This window comes from Dromiciops gliroides, chromosome 1 (genome assembly GCF_019393635.1).
Source record: "Dromiciops gliroides isolate mDroGli1 chromosome 1, mDroGli1.pri, whole genome shotgun sequence".
Classification (NCBI taxonomy): domain Eukaryota; kingdom Metazoa; phylum Chordata; class Mammalia; order Microbiotheria; family Microbiotheriidae; genus Dromiciops; species Dromiciops gliroides.
Genome location: NC_057861.1, coordinates 329,365,760 through 329,379,642, shown reverse-complemented (window position 1 = coordinate 329,379,642; position 13,883 = coordinate 329,365,760).

Here is a 13,883-nt window from a genome sequence, read left to right as displayed (position 1 = left end):
AGGCGTCAGCGAGTGGTGATGACGTGAGGTGCCAGAGCCCTGGTAAAGGCTACAACCAGTGGGTGGAGCACCCTGCGGTTTGCAGAGCCCCAGGCCAGTGCTCACCCAGGCATAAAAACCTCAAGTAACAATTAATTCTTTACACTGTGTATGTGTGTGTGTGTGTGTGTGTGTTATGGGGTCAGGAATTTGGGACTATTAAAGTTTAAATTGCCCAGCTAAACTCAAGGGCAAACACACCTTGAGAAGTAAAAGAGATAAGCCCATTAGGCATGGCTACTGCCTGGTCAGTGCCAAGGGGACAGAGAGAATTCCGAAAATCAGAACAACTATCCTTCCCCTTCTCCTAACCAACCCCCAATAAAGTATATTCCACCCTCAGGTGATTACCCCCATCTACCATCTATAAAGCTTTTGCCTTTCTCCTGTTCAAGAAGCTAGGTATCTCAGAGAATGTCTCTGAACCATCTCCCCTCAAGGGAAATTTTACTTCTCTCTGGGTAAATCTCTCTAGCACCTTAATAAAGATTATTTTATTCTAATTGGATTTGTGTGTGAGAGGGTATAATTCTTTAAAGAGGAATACCTAAGGACCCCCAACCACCCATTTTCCCAGTGACATTTATATCTACATACTACCTAGTACAATAACTGAGTGATTTCTACTGCAGAATTTCATTTCAGTGCTAGGCTAATCTAACTAATGAAATCAATGATTAGTTATTGGGTTTGATGAAATTCCAGTATTATCTTAGGCCAAAATAGGAGTATAAACTAAGTCCCAGCCCTGAATGAGCTAATACTCTAGTTATCAGTAACAAATGAGTTACTCAGATGAAGAAATCAAACATTTATACACTATAAATACAGCAAGAATAAGAGCTAGGTGGCACAGTAGATAGAGTGCCAGGCCTAAGGTTAGGAACACTCATCTTCTTGAGTTCAAATCTGACCTCAAATCCTTACCATCTTTGTGATCCTGGGCAACTCACTTAACTCTATTTGCCTTAGTTTCTCATCTGTAAAATGAGTTGGAGAAGGAAATGACAAACCAGTCCAATATCTATGCCAAGAAAACCTCAAATGGGATCACTAAAAGTCAAACACCACTGAAATGACTAAACGGCAACAGTAACAACAAAGAAGAAAGAGCTCACTTGGATTGGGATTAAAAAAGAAGACTTCCTAGAAGAGTTGTGACTCTACCTGGGATGGCAAGAATGAGAAGGCAAGACTTGGAGGGAGTGGTGATAGCCATTGTCATGTAGAAAATGAGTTTGACTTTTTCCACTTAACCCCTGAAGGCAGAATTAGGAACAATTAAAGATTTTGACTTTGCATAAGGAAAAACCTTCCTAACAATTAGAACTAACCCCAAAATGCTTTATTATGAAAAAATAGTTTATCTCTCACTGGATATCTTTCTGGCAGATGAGCTTTATGATTTGGGTATAGATTAGAAATTATGTCCTCTGAAGTTTCTTGCAACTCTAAAAGTCTCTGATTCTACAATTAGATAACACATGTTGGGTGGAGAAAACGTCATGGAGTCCCAGAAGTATCTTAAGTTAAAATTCCAATATGGAGAATGAGAAAGGGGTTAGAGAGGGGATGAGCTCATCAGGAACAGATTTGTGTGGGGTAGAGGGGGTGGGTAGTGAAAGTCAAATTGAAGCAAACAGATCATGAATGACAGCAAGATGATTGTTGGGCTTCATGTGATAAGAAATATGTTGACATTCCAGGACCCTATATTTTTTAGTCCCATTTGGTTATGTGTAACCTTAGGTTGTCAAGTTATTCTCAGACTTAACCTCTGAATACTTTTAGGAGGATTAATTCAGAAGGCAGTAATAGAAAAAGGTCACCTGAAAACAAAGAGGTGGATTGAAAGAATTGAAATCCACATCCAGTGGATTTCAATTCTTTGGTTGGGAGTGGCAGTTGACCTAATCTATTTTAGCTTTTGATTAGAGAGTTTGGAGATAGAAAGGAAGGGAAGGGACAACCTACTAATGTGCCAGGTACCATGCCAAGCCCTTTTTACAATTGAAGAAGCTGTGGTAAATAGAGGTTAAGTGACTAGCCCAGGGTCACACAGGTCTGGTCTGAAGCCAGATTTAAATTTATCTTCCTAACTCCAGACCCAGTACTCTGTATCACCTACCTGCCTCTAGTCTTTAGACAAAGATAAGGTCTATGCTTCAGTGATAGGGAAGTGTATAGGGGTTGTTCCTGCACATCCAAAGTTTAAGTCCCAAAGAAGTGGTTGGACTATGCCTGGAAAACCACCGTCCTCCTTACTCTCTTCTACAATGAACATGTGCCAGCATAGTCAAGTCTTGACAAAAATATATTTGACAAAATTTGTCTTTGCCACATACACAGCTATTCTTCCTGCTTCTTGCCAGAGGATGATGAACTTAAAACATAGAAACATATTTTCTGGACTGGTCAATCTGGCAATCTGTGGTGTTGGGCTATTTATGTTTATGATAAGAGTTTTATTTTTAATTTTTTACTCAATTGGGGGATGAGTGGAAAAATAGATTATAAATACATATAAACATAAATAAATACATTTTACAGTAATATCAATTTGTCAGATGTGTGGAGGATAATTTGAAGAATGAAGAGACTGGAATCAGGGAAACTAATTAGAAGATTATTGAAATATTCCAGATGAGAAGCAATGAAGGCTTGAAGGAGGATGGTGAGGGAAGAGAATGACATAGATGTCAGAGCTATTGTAGAAATTGAATTGATAAGACTTTACAACTGATTGAGCATGTGGAGTAAAGGAGAGTGAATAGTAAAGACTGAATGAAGTCACAAATCTGAGTGACTTGAAGAATATCACCCTCAACAGAAACAGAGAGGTTAGGAAGAGTGACAGGTTGGAGGAGGGGGATAGATTCAGTTTTGTTTGGATATGTTGAGTTTGAGATGCCTTTGAGAAATCCAGTTGGGAATGCCAAATAGCTAGTGGTATGGGTCTGGAGACATAGAAACCAGTGCTAGAGATATAGATTTGGGAATCTTTTGCTTAGAGGTGAATATTGAATACAGAGGAACTTGATGAGATCACTGGAAGACAGGATTCAGAGAGGGAAAAGGAAAGTTTGGGACAGAGACTTTGGGGAAAAGTCACAGTTAAGGGGCTGGATGTTGCTTTAAGACCAAAAATGTGTTGATTCTTTAGAGTGCAGAGAATTTAAAGAAACAAACTTTTGAGACACTGCCTTGTTACTGTCTTTCCCCTTGGATTTGCCATTCTGCTTCCCACCACCTTCTCACCTTGCCAACACAAAAGAGAATTCTTTTATCTCAAATGGGGATGAAAAGGAAATTACATATTTCATATGGCCATCTATACTATGGACTACCCCGGGTAGATGAAACATGTTGGTTTTGTGGTAACACAGCTACTACATTTAAACACAACTTTATTAAAAATGAAAGGCCATATTGGCAAAGAAAGTCCACTTGCCCTAAAGATACAGTTGTGTGAGTGAGTGTGTGTGTGTGTGTGTGTGTGTGTGTGTGTGTGTGTGTGTGTGTGTGTGTGTGTGTAACGGGAGGTGGTTGGTATGGGTGGGTGTTGGTGTCCTTTAACCAACCTATGCAATAGTTATTCCCAGACACTCACTGATTTCATTTGTCACTTTATTGCTTGAGTCAGAGCAGTGAATTAAAGCCAGGGCTGTCACTGTCATTTTTTGAGAGCATTCTTTTTATAAGACCATTTTATGGTTTGCTGTTTCTCTGAATAGAAAATCACTTTGTGAACGCTGCCTCAAACCCAGAGACAATCTTCATTCAGCTGCCCAACATTCTCCTTGGCCCCTCCTTCTCCTGGAACTCCCTTCCTCATGTCTAAGTCCCTTAAAAAATCTACCCTAACAAGAAAGCATGCTGTCACCAGAGAGAATTCAGGTATGACATTGTCCCCTGCTACCTGAGTAGAAGAGGAAAGGGAGCTAGCTGTAAGGGAAGGAATTCTTGGGCTAACTATTCCTCTTGTGTGACCCTCTTGATTATTTTAGAATAATTTTTAAAAAAAATTTTAAATCACCACCCCTCTGGAGAAATCGTCAACCAGGTCTTGTCTACTATGCTTGTTTTTTCCCTCCTTCCTTCCTTTCTTCTTTCCTTCCTTCCTTCCTTCTTTCCTTCTTTCCTTCTTTCTTACCTTCCTTCTTTCTCTCCTTCCTTCTTATTCCTGAAGCCAAGCCACACCCCTTTGAGCTTCAAAAATATTAGACATAGGCAGGGCCTAATTTTAAGAACATTGATTGTCATTGTTCTTGATAACTATCAAATGGCACAAGTTTCCAAGTTAGAATATTGGATATCTAATGGTCAACTTTCCAGTATCTGCAAATCATGAGGGGAAGTATTTGTTGGGGGAAGTGAGGCAATAGTCTTTCTTGGTAGATCAGTTGCTGAGTGGTAACCACCTACTTTTGCTACCTGGAAGGCTGGTTCTATTGACTTCATTTAACCCACTACCCATCTGTTCTGGGACATTTTGGAGTACCTGATAGATAGACAACCCTAGTCTAACTTCCTAGGATATGATTCTATCCAGAAGGATTCTTTGACTTTTGAAAATTCTTAGAAGATTCACTTAACTTAAGGCTGAGTATTTCAATGATGTGACTGGCTAGGATCACATAGACATTGCAGGAACTTTAGGATGTGAGAAAGTAAACCTCAACATATTATGAATCCAAACTACTCTTGCCAAAAGAGAAGTGATCTCCACTGATCAAAGTGACAGCCATCTCTGAAAACCACATTGACCTATTCATTAAAGACCGTAGACCTGAAGACTGGAGAGAATTCATTAAGCAATGTATTTTCTGAGCAATGATATGAAATGCCTCTGAGTGACAATCATAAATATTGGGATAGGCAATTACCTGAGAAAACTTCCTTGGACTAGAAAAACACATGAAAACAAAGTGGAAATCTTTACTGCCCCTTTCCCCTCATGTCCAAATCCAAATGAACAGCACAAAGCTTTCTACTGCCTATCTTATTCTGTGTGCTCTTAAGCTAGCATGAAGAATTGGTCCCATTCATAGCATGAAAACATATTATGTTGACCAAGGTCATTTAATTCCATTGGAATTTGAGCCAGGGACCTGTCTAAGGAGTTTTAGCCTCTGTCAGATTAGCAAGTGAAATCTGGGAAAGGTGACTAGATACTCAACTGAATTGTCACATTTCCATAAGAATGCTTTTGAGAACAGATTCACTGATTTACTGATGATTTACAGATGTCTGCAAGCTTGCTAGGTTGACCCTGTGCATACAGCTGAAAATATGTAATCAGTTTAGAACAGAAATTGACTATTGGTAGTAGTGGTGATCATGGTGGTAGTGATGGTGGTTGCTGCTCCCCACACACATCTGACTCCTAATTTGGTGTTTTCATCCTGTATGCCTTTGGTATTAGAAAAGAATGGGGGGGGGGCGGAGAAGAGTTGATCTCAAATATATATGCATGTATTATATGTATATGTGTCTATACACATGTGTTTAGATACTTATTTCTATATACACATATGGTATGTTCCCAATATACACATACATACAAATTTCTGTATTTGTGTATGTGTATATGTGTACACACACACACACACACACACACACTCACACATGCAATGGTTCCACTGTAGGCTAAGAAACTAGTAAGAGAATGTTGCCGAGGACAACAGCACATTTTCCTAAGTCCGTGAAACCTATCATTGTTCATAATGTCACACCGTGAGAAATTGGAAAGGCAGAACGAATGCAGCCTGTGCTAGCACAATTTCTAATGCCCCTTAAAAAGCAAATGTATGGCTTATGGTGCCCTGTATCAGAGTAATGCAAAGCTCAGAGTAAAACTTGGAAGATTTAGAGGATATAGGACATTTCTTAATATTTGGCAGGCAAAAATATACAGGCTTGTTTGGGATCAACTCCTCTCTGGCTGTGTCTCTTTTTTCTCTTGTAAGTCATGTCCTTGCTCGACTACAATCTTACAGTTTGATGAAGGAAGGTAAAGTTCATGTTCTTCAGTGGCATTACAAGAAGAACTTTAAGTAGGAAAAGGAAATTGGAAAGGGAGAAAAGAAACAAATCTTTTATTGGCAGAGGAGTAAGCAATCGAATCAGCTATTCTATTGCCTTAATACCATATCTACAATATGTCCTATTCTATTTATATATTAAGGCAGCATTGACACTATAAAAAAGGGGGAGGGGGACTGATTGTAAAACCATTGTCAAGTTTTCATTGATTTGACCTAAGCAGAGTTAAAAATAAAACCAAACTATAAAAATGCTCTCTTCCCTCCTCTCCCTCCAAAAAACATTTTTTGCCTATTTTTTTCCTTTCAAGATAGTTGAAAATTTCTTAAAGTCTACAAATCCACATTATCTTCTAATATGAATCATTCCTTTGTTTACAAAAGCATTAGTAACAATAGACATATGTTTTGGGGTCACCTTTTCTAAGGATGTTGACAACATCTTAAATATCTTCAACTGCCATCTCATAAGTTACTTCTTTTGTACATACCTATTGAGAGTCTCTCCAAACTGGCAGTTCCTATCCTTCTATCACCAGTAAAATTCCAATTGCGACAAAGAAATTAGAATATATCATTCCTATACATATATATGTATGTATATATGTATACATATACATGTATATATAAACAATATATGTATATATACACGTATATGTGTACATATACCTACACATGTATTTGTTTATACCATGTATGCTTGTTTTATAAAACTCTGTCAAATTTTGTTTCACATATACTTGTTTATGTTGTATCCTTGTTGTTTCATACATATTAATTAGCCCCACCTTCTTTACTAGTTTATAACGTTCTCCAAGAAATTTTGCCTTTTTTGCTTCCTTCTACCTAGCAGAGTTGGACACCATAGTAAGTGAATGCAAAAGGTTTGGTTATGTATGCATAAGAGATATGTGTCTCAAATAAATGACCCAATTTACCTACTCTTCTATTTGATGTCATTTTTGATAAGTAATATACATTTGCTGGCTAAGAAACTGGGATGGAAGGGATCTCATCTGTTTCTGAAACAGAGTAAGAAAAATGAACTGGTTCTTTTGGGGATCACACACTTGTTTTCATTCTTCCTTAAAAAAAGTTTTATTTTTGTGACAGTATTTCCTACTAAGCCTTCCAGGTACCTGATACACTAAGGGGACTTTAGCCTTCCTCAGTTGAGAAATGCCTCAGAAGAAAATGAAATTATTTTGGATATTCTCTGGTTTATTAGATACAAAATGGTCTTGAATAGATGTGGGAGGAAGAATAAGTAGTCCCACAATGAGTGGGGGAGGGGGTGCAGGAGTGGCAGAAAGTAAGTTTAGAAAGGAGGGGAAAAAGAATGTCACTTCTAAAAGAGTTGACCATATTGTTGTCTAAAGTAACAATTCTTCATTTTTAATCCCTAGAATGGCTAAGGTGAATATTTTAAGGGAAACAATTGCTTTAGCTATTTGCTATCATGAAGAACGTGTGCAAGAATACTTCTCCATTATTACTCATTTTCTCCTTAGCTTCTTATTGATTCATATGATGACAGTCACTCAATATAGAATTGTGAAGTCATAGATTTTATATTTTTAACATTTAAATCTCTTGAGATTGTTCTCATTTTCCTTAAGATTGGATATATTTCTAAAGTAATTTGTTCATTTTTTGTTTGTTTTTGTTTTTTGATTTGTTGTTGTTGCTTATTCTTATCACTGCAACATTTAATTTACCAAATTTAATTGAAAGAAAATAAAATACACAGGATTTGGTTTTTTGTTTGTTTGTTCATTTGTTTTGTTTGTTTTTAAGGCACATAGCTTGGTCACTCCAGTCTAGTAATGGCATGGACAAATAAAACAAATAAACAAGAAAACAAAACAAAACCACTAGTTGGCTTCAGCTGAGGAACTGATAATGTAAGAATGCAGACCCATGGTCACATTAAGATGGTTTTGTATTATTTTGTTGTAGAGAAAATGAATATTCCCTTTACTCAGCTGCTTGGTATCATCTTGAGGTCCAAAACCTTCAGTAGCTTTGATGTTGACTGACATGAAGTTGTCTTCCATCTGTGCATCTCCACGTAGGTTTAGTTGAATCAGAGATCTGGGTCTCAAGCAATAAGAACTGTCTGAGTCAGGGGTACTGTTCACTGCTGGGTTTGGTCAAACAGGTTGTTCCTGAGTGCTTCATCTATAGTCAGACTTGACTGCTCTGACTTCCCAAATCTGTTACTAGCTCCAGTTTTTAGCTCTTTAGAGGTTCTTCAAAACTTTCAAAGCTCAGAAGGGAGAAAGCTTATCTGTTCCATATCTCATAGTTATTCAAGCCAGTCAATCAATCCCAAAAGATACAATCCATATTTATTAAAGTGCTTACTATAGACATTGTGCTAAGTAAACACTAGTGATAAAAAAAAAAACAAAAAACAAAACAAAACAAAAAAAGCAAAAACAGTTGTCTTCAGGGGAGCTCATACTCTAATGAGGGAGACAGCATCCAAGCAACTAACTAAGAACAAACAAGGTATATACCAGATAAAATAGAAATGATTTCTTAGGAAAGGCACTAGCATTAAGGAGTACTGGTAAAAGATCCTTACAAAAGGGGGCATCTAGGTGGCACAGTGAATAAAGCACCAGTCCTGGATTCAGGAGGACCTGAGTTCAAATCCAGCCTCAGATGCTTGACATTTACTAGCTGTGTGATCCTGATCAAGTCACTTAACCCTCATTGCCCCACCCCACCCCCCCAAAAAAAAATCCTTGCAAAAAGTAGAATTTTCACAAAAACTTGAAGGAATCCAGGGAATTCCAGAGGGAACAAAGAAGAGGGAAAGAATTCCAGCCAAGGGACACAATCAGTGAAGATTCTTGGCATCAGGATATGAAGTAAATTATATGAGGAATGACAAGGAAGTCAGTGCCACTGGATTAAATAACTCATGGAGGGAAGTGAGACTAGAAGACTAGAAAGGTAAGAAGAGGGCCAGGTGAAGGATTTTAAAAGCCAAACAAGAGATTTTATATTGGACCCTAGAGGTAACAGGAGCCATTGGAGGTTACTGAATAGGGGATGACCTGAACTTGAGGAAAGATCACTTTGATCAGTGATACACCTAAGATCAGGAAAGAAACACTCCAAGACAGAAGAAAACAGTGGCACTCTGCATTCATCTCCATCTGAAGACTGAATAAGGGGATAAGACAGTGAGCAGAAGGGAGTCCTCTCCTGCTGTTTTGGTCACTCACCTTTCCCACAAGTTTATAACAATTCTTGCCTCAAAATAGTTTTTCCCATTTAGGAAAACCTAACAGGACATTTGAGTGTTCTAGGTATTCCTGTTCATATGTTTCTGTGAATCTTTTGTAGCTTGAATATTTTCTGTTCTGGCTTTAAAAAAAAAAAAAAGTCTGTCCCATAAAGGATTTGTCTTTGATATATGAAGGCCTGCACTGGAAACAGAGACCTTCATTTCCATATGTGGGGAAATTTAGACAAGAGCAAGAGCCAAAGAAGGGAAAACTGACCCTGTTGGGGTCAGGACTCCAGGATGGTACCCAGTCTGTGTTATCCTTTGAAAGGAAGGATGTTAGGCTAGAGAAATTTGAGGAGAGGGCATGTTTAGCCTGGGGAGTAAGGATACCATGCCGTCATTATTAGGGAAGATTCATAAAGGAAGTTGCACCTAATGTGGATGTGAAAGGAAGGGAGGAACATCTTCAACCAGAAGTGAGGGAAGGAGAAGACCATTCCTGGCACAAAGATAAAGGCAAAGAAAGAAAAAGGAGAAAGCAGGATAGGGCTCTGTGCCTTGGGGGCACAGGGAGGAGAGAATCATCTCGGTTTGTCTAGAACATAGAGTTTGTGAAAGGAAGTTTTAAGACTCCAGTTTAAACTATTTGGCAATTCAGTTGAAAATGCACCCCCCTTCAATATTTTATGACATCCTTTATCTTTCTTTTTTCTCTTTGGTCTTAAATTGTATTGCCAGATTTATTTGCTGTAGTATTAGGTTTCAATATCTTACCATTTCTATCCCAGCTCTTCTAATTTGATTCAATCTTTTGACTCCAAAGTCTCAGACTCAGATATTAAATCAACATGTGCCTTTATGACTCCACATTTATCTGTGAGATGATGATTGGATTCATCATTTAGAAAGGAATTTATATAAATACATTCCCCTTTAATAACTTCCAAAGATAATCCCTCCCATGTTCCTTTAAAAACGTTCCTTTAAAAATATTCAAATCCGGAATAGTCAGGTATTTTGATTTTCATGTTGTTTTCCCCAGAGTTTCTATAATATCTCCTGCCAATCCATTACTCCTTCCTGCTGCCAGTTGGTGACAAAAAATTAGTTTCTTAAAAAATACTGTCTTCTTTGCCATTATAGCACAAAATAGAATCTGGACAATGAAGTTCAAACTTAAAAGGTTAAAAAAAAAAGACAATCAGAAATTGAATCATAACACATCTGGACAGTCTTGCCCTTAAAGGCACTAAGTTGTTGCATATGTATTCAGGTAGAACATGCCCAAAGTAAATTCCACATCATTAACACAGTTCTTTATTGATTTTACACAATCTTGGACTGGAAACCAGCAAGGGGGCAGAGTCAAATGTTTCTGCTATTTAAATATGTATCTTCATGAACCAGGCAAGTCCTCACTCTGCCTGAGGGTTGTAACAGATTCAGAGGTCCTCTGAAAGCCAGAATAGGGTTGGGGTTAAAGTTACAAAAATAATTTCTGCCATGGGCACAGGTGTTACATTTTAGAAACTAGACTGAGGGAGCATAAACCTCCTACTAAGGGAATAAGTGCTTACAGGAGTTCAGAGAAAGGAGAGACCATTGCGGGTTAGAAATTTCAGCTGGAGGAGTTCAGGGTCAAGGCTTCATAGGGGTGGTAGCCTCTGAGTTGAACCTTGAAAGAAAAGAGGAAATTACACAGATTGTTGGGAAGATAGAGTGATTTTACTCTGGGCATCGAGGGGGAGGGAGAAGTAGGAAGAACAGAATGAGAAGAGGCATGAAAATGAGACGGGGCCAGATGAGAACAATGGAAGGAAAGTTGTCCCTGTTTTTTGAAAAGTCATAAAGGATCTCTTGGAATGAGGGTTTCCACAGTATGGCACCATCCTGCCTATGAGATGTACAGGATGGAGTGAGGAGGACCAGAGTTAAAATCCTGAGGCCTCAGACACTATCTATTTGACCCTGGGCAAGTCACTGAACCTCTCTCAGCCTTGGGTTCCTCATCTTTCCAATGGTGATAATAATGACATCTGCTTCACAGAGTTAGGGTGAGTTATCAAATGGAATAATATATGCAAAATGCTTTCCAAATATTAAGGCACTATAGAAAATGCCAGCTATTATTACTATTATTGTTACTCTATCTGCAATCTCTAGCCACATTCTCTATGTGCAGCTCCTTATGTCTCATTCTTGCCTCTATCTTTGCTCATATTGTTTCCTACTCCTAGAATACCCCTCTTCACACCCCTTCTTCTCTATATCTTTTAAAATTATAGTCACGCTTCAAGGTCCAATTTAAATCTTACCTCCTTCACTGATTTTATTAAATGATAGGATTTCCTTCTTAAGATAATTTGCACTTTTCTTATGTACATCCCACATTGGGTTGTTCTACTTAGCATAGAGTTTGTTTCTGTTAGTTTAGCTCCTCTTAGGCAGGTTCCATGCATTTCTCTAGCCTTTTTCTTGGCTAGCACTATACCTGGTCCAATGGATACAGAACTGGACCTGGAGTCAGAAACATGTGAGTTCAAAACACCATCTATCCTTAGTTCACTAGCCTCAATTTCCTTGGCTGTAACATGAAGTTAATGACAGCATCTACCCCCCAAGGTTATTGAGAGAATAAAATGAGATATTATTTGTAAAGCATTTTGCAAATATTAAAGTGTTATATAAATGCAATTTATTTTTATTGTTATTTTGGTTGATGCATTTGATTTTGATTTCCTTTCTTTTGAGTGTTAACTAGAATTTTTGACTAAAGGTGGATGCCCTATTATTGAATCTTGGCCACAGGGACAGCAATATAGGAGCACCAATCAGAGTAGACCTGGGAGTCATGCAGATGAGACATTGCCTTAGGAAAAGTCTCTCAAGTGCAAAAAGCTAGTGAGAGGTCAATTCATTTTACTTATAATTATTGAGTTGGCAAGTTTTCATCCTAGCCTGGTGCTTGGGAAGAGGTGGGACACATTTTCTGGGTGCTTACACAGCACTTCACATACATAATCTAATCTGATTCTCACAATAGTCCTGTGAGATAGGCGGGAGTAAATTGAATAATGACCAAAATTTACATAGTGCTTTGAGGTTTACAGAATGCTTTCCTCACAATAATTCCATGAAACAGGTAAGGAAAAAATATATATATATATATATGTATGTATGTATCACCCCTATTTTACAAGTCAATAACTGAGCCTTAGAGAGGTTACATGACTTGCTGAGGGTTTCATGCTAAGTCACAGAGTGAAGACTCCAACTCAGGATTCAACTCCCAGGCCATTGTTCTTTCTTCTACACCACCACAGGGATAAAAATAACTTCTTTGTTTTACAGATAAGGAAACTGAGTCTCAGAGATGTTAAGAGATTCGTTGGAAGTCACAGAGTGATAGAGAATAGGTCTTCTGACTCCAGATTGATTTTTCTTTGTCGTGTACCATGCTACTTCTCATTTTATCATGCTGCTCTGAGAAAGTATGCAATCTAGTTAGGGAGCCAAAATGTATACAGTAAAACAATTGGTTAACAATAAGATGGAATACAAGGCTCCAAAACTAGACACAGATAGTAAGTGCCAGAGGAAGGAGGTCAGGAAAGAGAAAGGAATCTCTCTAGGCTACTATACACAGAGACTACTCCACCAAAGGAGGATTTCTGCCCTAAAAGGACATGACTTCAGAAGTAGAAAAGATGTTTGATCCCAGCCTCTGATGTAATTGGTATAGGGAACTCCTAGTGAGGGAATCCCCTCTACCAATGCAATTTGGTAACTTTCTGAAATTTATACTTTAGAGAATCACCTGGGATATTGAGAGTTAGGTCTGCAAGGAGTGAATCCAGGTATTCCTATCTCTGAGGACACTCTTCTTAAATACATGTATATATACACTCCTATACTTATATATACATACACACACACACACACACACATATATACATATATACACACATACATTATATACACATATACATATATAAAAACATACATATAGGTGTATATGTGTGTGTACATATGTACATGTCTACATACTCATAATTAGAAAATAGAAAAATAGGTAGCTAGATGTTAGGAGAGAGTGTGTGAGCACAAGAGCAAGAATGTTTGTAAGATGGAATTCAAGCAAATCTAATGCCAAACTAGGCTTGCTTCAGTGTCTTGGGATAGCTATTTTCCCTAATATCCTCCACCTCCCCTCAAATACCCCTATTCTCTGTTGTTGCCCTTCACTCATCCATTTAAGCCAGTTCCTTGCTCTATGAATTGCCCCTTTGGGTCCCTTGACTCTTTCTATAGTCATCACCCACAGTCTAGGAATAAAGAGATAAGTAGTGAGTATTGGAGGCTGAGGGAAAGGGGAAGTTCAGATTTTTGGTCCCTCCTCTAAGATTGTTTGCTCTATACAGTTAAAACTAATGTGGGCTGAATTTAGGGTTATCAAATTGAGAGACTGAAGAAGAGAGAAGAAAGGAGTGAGGGGGAAGGGAAACAGAGGAGAAAAGTGGTTAAAAACTTAATTTAATATACTACACTAAACATGC